This window comes from Felis catus, unplaced genomic scaffold (genome assembly GCF_018350175.1).
Source record: "Felis catus isolate Fca126 unplaced genomic scaffold, F.catus_Fca126_mat1.0 Un_scaffold_52, whole genome shotgun sequence".
NCBI classification, from domain to species: Eukaryota; Metazoa; Chordata; class Mammalia; order Carnivora; family Felidae; genus Felis; species Felis catus.
The window spans coordinates 74,045-81,652 of NW_025408539.1; the positions used below are offsets into that span (position 1 = coordinate 74,045).

Here is a 7,608-nt window from a genome sequence, read left to right on the forward strand (position 1 = left end):
CCAAAGAGCAGCACACTCTCCCTCAAGACATCCCTCTCCATGACAGAACATGAGGCTGTGCCCCCACAATTCCAGGAGAAATGAGGGATACCCATCTTTTCAAATGCAATAGCCTCTGCAAAGCTTGGCCCCAGGGATGTTGGAGTCTTGGAGTCACACAACACTGATGCCCATGATACCTGCCACTTCTGCCCCAGCACTCAGAGACACTTCATACATCCCCTCTCCCCTGGCCCATCTCACCCCATCCACATTCCTGGACCAGGTCTCTACTTTCTCCTTGTACTTCCTCTTTGTCTCTCTTTATCTCTAACCACATCTCTATTTCTTCCTTTCACTCTCTAGGACTTGCCCAATTCCCCTATCACAAATTCAATGTCTCTCTCCCTGCCTGTCTCTTTCTCCACCTCTCCCCAGGCTTCAGGATATCTGCTTTGTGCATGCAGCCCTGTCCAGGAGCACAGGGCACTCCTGTCTCTCCCTCTCTCATGTCTTGTTTTGTCCCAGGCCCTGATCACAATGGAGGAGAATCCCCTGTACAGCAGCTGCTCATGTTGACATTTGCTAGAGCAATGCTGGCAGCATGTGGACAGCCAGACATTTACCCTTGGTGGCTAATCCATGACCCAAAAGCTTCTGGAGGGCTGGCTGCTTCCCTAAGCCGGTAGGGAAAAGGGGCTCAGAGGTTTCGGGGTGCCTGGGGCAAAGTGGATAGGCTTGGCCGATGTAGAAGGAGCCATATGCTTACCCACAATTCTCCTGGGTGGTGTCCAAGGAACCTATCTCAGACCATGGAGCTCTGCCCTCCCGATTCCTCAATAAGGCAACAGGGGAAACTTTGTGGGACATCATGTGGGACTCACCACAAAAGCTGCGCCATTTGCCCCCTTGAGGCCACCTAGATTGGTGCTATTGGGGGAAGCTGGTAAGGTGCACAAGGGCACAAGAGCTGAGTTAATGCAGGGCCTCCTTACCGGTCTCCTGAATCCATTCCTCACCATCGGAAGAGACCCTTTCCTGGAGACAGATACCTGCCCTCCTCATCAGCACGAACCCCATCAACTAGCACGCACGCCATGTGCTCATGAGTACCTATCTACAGATATAACAACCACCACCAGATCTCCCTAAAGGATGTATCCAACTCCTCGGATGGAACTATAGGTCCCTTCCAGGCATTACAACCCCAAAGAATGATCTGTCTTCTTCCACCAATCCTGTACATACTATGTGTTGGCTGACTGCATATACAGGAACCCCAAAGTGTACGCTTGATGGGGAATGAGTGTTGATTTTCCTGGAAGCTGACGCTGACATGGAAACACAACTGTGACAAGTGTATTAGGGGACATTAGGAAGGACAAAGTGGAGTGGACAGGGTGGGCAGGGAAAGCATTCAGACCAAGGGGCAGATTAGACACCATCTCTAAATATATAATACCCATAGCTGGTTTGTAATGGTTCAGTGTCCTCTCCAAATTTCAAACGGATTGTCCTCTACGTCAAAGTGATTTTGACTTATTGCAAAGGGATCTTCTGTTCTCCTCTATGCATTTTGTCTTCTACAATACATCTGTGGCCTTGGATGAGCACATATTTGTGTGGCTGCATTTGAATGTCTACCTCAGATCTTAGATGTAGATGCCTGAATATACACATTCTCATACTTATCTTTTCCTTCTTTGTAAAGTAGGACCTGAATTTTAATAGAAAAAACACAGGGGTCTTTGTTGTATCTTTTGAAACAGGAATTGCCAATCTCCCAACCTCAGGCATTATACCCTTAGTTTCATGAAACTGAATGAACATGTGTTGATGATCTTCTGTGTGCAGATACATTCATTTCCACCCTGAGAAGGGTGAATGCGCACTCATCCCATACATTTTACAAATTCCTTATGTGCTTAACCACCTCTTCATCGCACTGACCTCAGAGACCAACATTGTTCCTGCTTCTCAGATTACAATGCTGAGGCTCTGAGATGGCCCCACTGAGAGCTGGCATTAGGGCTGAGACAGCAGGATCACAGGCAGTGCCTCTGGAAATTGTGAGGGAAGTTTCAGAGATGTGCACCTTCATGCAGGGTCATGACAGTAGGTTCAGGGGTGCGGTGACAAGATTCCAGCAGGGGCGTTTCCTGGTCAACCCTGATTTCCCTGCTAAGAGTCTGATTCAGGCTGAAGGCCAAGGAAGCCACACAGCTAATCTACAACCTTTCATCACATTTAGTCACAGAGAGGCACGCGAACTTAGGCAGACAAGCATCCCATAAGAACCAAGGAAAACTACAAATCTCCAGGGCATTCTTTCACAAGGATCCAGGACCTTCAGGAGAACCTCCAAGAGAAACAACAGTCTTTATTTAGGTAATGAACTAGGTGCACTTTGGCCACAATGGCATTTCAGAGATGATACCTGCATGAACTATCCTTGAACCCATACAGCAGCTCTGTGTGGATGCCACTCTGCGCTCACAATCCCTGCCCAGGTTGTGGGCCCTGCCACAAATGGCCTCCAACTCCATCTCACTGAGTCCAACACCCTCCTCTCTGTACCATCTCAGCTCTCCCTTCTCATGCACAGTCTCCAATTCATTTCCATGAGTTTCATGTCTCCATCTCTCGTACTTGAGGACCCATTACTGGAGCTGCCATTATTGTAGACCAGAAGCTCCATGTAATTTAACGCATGTGACTCTCTCCCCATTAGGACAGTTGAAGCCCCTGATGGTAAGGGTTTGCCTCATCTCTCACAGAGCCAGGGACATGGACTGTGTGCTGGGCACATCTGCAGAACTGATATGCCTGCTTTTCTATTAAAAGACTCTTTCCTTCTCCACAAAGGATATATGCAGCCCAGCTCAGTAATGGAAATGACACAGCCCAACATATGTATGTCCTGAGAAACTTGAGGAATCTTAACAGTGTCCTCATCCAGCAGCACCCTTGCATTACAAAGCGTGTGAGGCCATCTCTACGTCTTCTCAAAGACTCAACAACATAGAAGCTGAACATGTTGAACATGTCAACTAATACGGCACAGTTCATCTCACAAATAGTTGAGGTGGAGGTGGTGGGTCCTGTCCCACCATCAAGGAGCTGGAGGTAGCCCATAGAGCCCATGAACAGTGATAAATTGTATCTGTGCAGGGTGGACCTGGGAAAGAAGGAGGTCCTCTTGCATCCATAGGGACCTACAGAACAGAAGTGACAGGTGTGTTGGTGTGACAGACAGAAGCAGAACACCCACAGTAGCTGAAACACAATGAAGCAGGTGTCAGCACCTGGCCCCTTGCTCATTCATGGGTTCTAGTAGAACAGAGCATCAGTGTCAAAAACTCTACCCTTCCATGAGGTCCCACCTATAGCCTGAAAGTACCAGATGCCACAAGGAAAAACGACTGTCGCCACACGTCACTGCCCATGTTTAAAAATGCAGGAAGCCAACGAGTCCTGTTCTAGAAGATTGATGGCAGTAATGCCAGTCTAATAAAGGAACGTATTCCAGAGAGGCAGGCATCTGTGTCCAGGATCCCTCTGGTGTCCTCTTCCACCAGACCTGCAGACTTTTTCTTTGCACATTGAGAACAGACAGAACATGAAGGAATGAAAGAATAGACCAGAACCACACAGAGATCCAGGGCCACCCCAAGGTCAAAGCTCTACCTGCGATCCCATGCCTGTCCTCACTCTGCTTCCCTCCCTTACAAACACATCTTCTGTGCAAGGCCACAAAGACCTCTGAGGAGATGGGGATTCCTGGAGTCCAGCATTGGGGCCTGGATATGAGTTTTCTGAGGGAAACACATTACCTGTGCATATTCATTGGTCTCAAGTATCTTTATCTTAATTCACAGGTAATTCAGCTTTTAAATACATAGGAAAAAAATGAAAATAATCAGGATAATCCCGTGTAAAGAAGGTGTGGAAGGAGTCAGACGCTCCAGAAGACTTGAGGGTGCAGTGAAGTGTCATCCTCCTCAAGTTATTTCCACAAACACTAAGTGAGAGCCACGTGGTCCTCAGTCTCTATGCACTTGTGGCGTCCAGAGGCACTAGCTAACATGATGATGTTACATTGGAGAAGCCTGGAGGCTTGTGAGGACATAAATCAAACAGTAAAGACACCAGAAGACCAAAAACAACAACAACAACAACAACAACAACAACAACCAAAAAACAAAAAACAAGGCCAGATAAAAGTTTCCAGAACGTATTGCAACTGAAACTGGCAACAGAATTTACCTTGTCTTTTTCTGCATCCTTGGTAGAGACACAACTGATATTTCCCATTGGAGCTGCATCACGTCTTAGGTCTCATAAAGGATGGAGGCAGATGGAGGTTGATTCTGATGTGCATAGACTGTGTGGAAGAAAAACAAACCATCCTGAACATGTTTCATTATATTCAACTCGTTCACACTCTCGGGTCCCTTACCAGAGACAGAGCGTTTTCCACGTGCCTCGGGTGACCTTTGAGGACAAGAGGGAGATCTGATCCTGTCCCTTGAGGAAGGTTCACAGGGCCCTGGTTCAGGTGGTTTTGTAACTAAACAAGCAGTTGTGAACAGCTCAGGTCTCAACTCGCTAGAAAGTATGTTAGGGGTGTGTTTCATCCCTCAGAGAGCCCAGCACATGGTCTCTGTACAAGCTACATCCTAAGGAATGCTATGTCTCTCAGCACGTATAAGGCCTCTTTCCTTCTCTATCAGAGACACGTGTTGCCCAGCTCACTATGTGGAAATGACTGCCCATTTCATGCATGTCCTGAGAAACTTGAAGAACCTTACAACGTCCTCACTCAGGCTGACCTGAAAGCCCTGTGGTGCCATCAATGCATCTCCTCCAAACACATAACAAGTAAAAGACACAACGTGTTTTATAAGTCAACTCATACTAGTCATATCATCTTTCCACATGGTGGAGGAGGAAGGTGAGGTCCCAGAGGACCCCAGTTTGGAGAAGGTGGGGGTGGTCCAAAGCCCATGGGTGATGATAAATGTCAGCCCACGGGGTATGACATGGAGGGCACTTCTGGGAAAGGAGGAAATATCCTGGAAACCACGTGGACCTGCAGGACAGAAATTAAACTTTTGACATGTGTTAGGGTAAAAGGTGAAAAATTCAACACCAACACCAACACTAACATACCTGAACCCCAATGAAGCCGAATGGCACCTGTCTCCTTCCTCTCCACCTGGTGTCAACAGGGCAGCATCAGTGCTTCTAAACTCCACCCTTCCCACTGGGTCCCACCTATAATTTCTAAGAGTTGGGGGAGGCAAAGCAGTGCATTGCTGGCAGCATGGTACTAGCTGTGTCTGCAAATGTGGGGAAGGAAGTGGCTAGTCTTAAAGAATCAGAGGGATAATTCCAGACTACTAAAGAAAGTCTGTTCCACACACACAGTCTTCTATGTCCAGGACTACTCTCCACCCAGCCCTTCACCACCTCAACAGCTCCGTCTTGGCATAGTAAGAGCTGAAACGATGAGGAAGAATTTGGTTTCCGTACTATTCACTTACATCTTTAATCCATTTCAAGTTAATTCTTGGAGTGGTATAACATAAGGTGCTAAGCTTTATTCTCATGCACGTGTATATCCAATTTTCCCAGCCCCAGTTATTCAAGAGAATACCCTTCTCCACTATGTATTCTTGACTCCCTTGTCAAATACTAGTTGACTGTTCATGCAAGGGTTTAGTTTGGGCTCTCAATTTCCATTCCATTGTCTTGTGTGTGTGCTTATGCCAGTGACATAATTGATTTCTTTGTGTTAGAATGCAGCTAGAAATCGAGAAGTGTGATGCCTCCTATTTTGTTCTTTCTTGCGTTGGCTACTTGGGGTCTTTTTGTGGTTCCAAATACATTTTAGGATATGTTTTTCTAATTGCATAAAAATTGCATTGGAATCTTGATAAAGATTGCACTGAATCTCTAGATGGCTTTGGGTAATATGGACATTGTATCTATATTAATTCCTCTTAAAGACAGACGTGGGATGGCTTTTCACTGATTTGTGTGTTCTCCTGTTTCTTTCATCCAAATTGAATTTCTTCCATTTCAGTACATGGGTGTTATAGTTTTCTGTAGAGAGATCTTTCACTTCCTTGGCTAAATTATTCCTATACAATTTATTGTTTTTGATGCTATTGTAAATGGATTGTTTTCTTTTCTTCTTAGATAATTTGGTTAGTGTATAGGAAAGCTACAGAATGTGATAAGGTGACTTTCTAGTTTGGAACTTTAATGTATTTCTTGATTAGATATTAACAAGTTCTTTTACACTGAACTTTATTTCATTCTTTTACCTTTTTAAAAAAATCATGTTATTTGGGAATAGCTGATACAGTATGTTACATTAGTTTCAGATGAACAACATTGCGATTGGACAAGTGTATACATTCTGATACGCTAACACAGCTGTAGCTACAATCTGTCACCATGCATCACTATTCCAGTACCATTCTCAATGTTCCCTATGCTATATCCTCTATCTGTAATTTATTATTCCATAACCAGAAGCCTGCATTACCCAATCCCCTTCACATATCTAGGGCATCCTTGTCTTGTTCCTGATCTTAGAGGACAATCTTTCACAATTTCACTATAGAGTATGATGTTAGATATGGGATTCACATACATGGCCTTTCTTATGTTGAGATATGTTCCCTCTACGGGGAATTTTTAAAGAGTTTTTTAGCACAAATGGATACCAAATCTTCTCAGAACTTTTTTTGTGTATCTATTGACATAGTCACAGCAGTTTTCTTTTTAATTTTTAAAATGTATGGGGCCCCTGGGTGGCTCAGTTGGTTGAGCGTCCGACTTGATTCACGTCATGATCTCATGGTCTATGGGTTTGAGCCCTGCATCAGGCTCTGTGCTGACAGCTCAGAGCCTGGAGCCTGCTTCGGATTCTGTGTCTCACACTCTCACTACCCCTCCCCTGATCATGCCCCCCCCTCTCTCTCTCTTTCTGTCTCTCTCTTTCTCTCTGTCTCTCTGTCTCTGTCAAAAATAAATAAACATTAAGAAAAAATTTAAAAATGTATTTATTTTGTTTACTTTAAATTTATTTATGTATTTCTTTAGTATATATTTTTTTCAAGTTTTTATATTAATTCTAGTTGGTTAACATACAGTGTAATGTTAGTTTCTGGAGTGCAATGAAGTCATCCATCACTTACATACAACATCCAGTGTTCCTCACTACTAGCGCCCTCCTTAGCCGATCACCCATTTAACCCATCCCCCTGCCCACCTCCCTTCTAGTAATCCTCTGTTTGCTATTTATAGTTGAGTCTGGTTTTTGGACGATTTTTCTTTCATTCAATTATGTGAGGGGTCATATTTATTGATTTTCATTTCTGAAACATCCTTCCTTTACAGGGAAAAACCCTACATCGCGGTCAATGATCCTTTTTATGCGATGGTTAATTTGGTTTGCCTGTATATCACTGGGAATTATTCATCTATATTCATCATGGGAATACTGGCCTATAGTTTTCTGTTCAGGTAGTATCCTTTTCTGGCTTCCTACCAGGGTAATTCCAGTCGCATGAAATGAGTTTATGGTGTTCATTCCTTTTGAATCAGTGAGAGGAC

General features: G+C 44.5%; 1 long non-coding RNA gene across 1 annotated transcript; it reads right to left on the reverse strand.

Moving 5' to 3' along the window:
* Positions 1-2,341: 2,341 nt before the first annotated feature.
* On the reverse strand, positions 2,342-4,353 carry LOC123383713. The gene is made up of 2 exons (XR_006593683.1): positions 4,246-4,353; positions 2,342-3,194 (listed from the first exon to the last, which is right to left on the reverse strand). It is a non-coding gene; the product is annotated as an uncharacterized LOC123383713 (long non-coding RNA).
* Between the last annotated feature and the right edge of the window lie 3,255 nt (positions 4,354-7,608).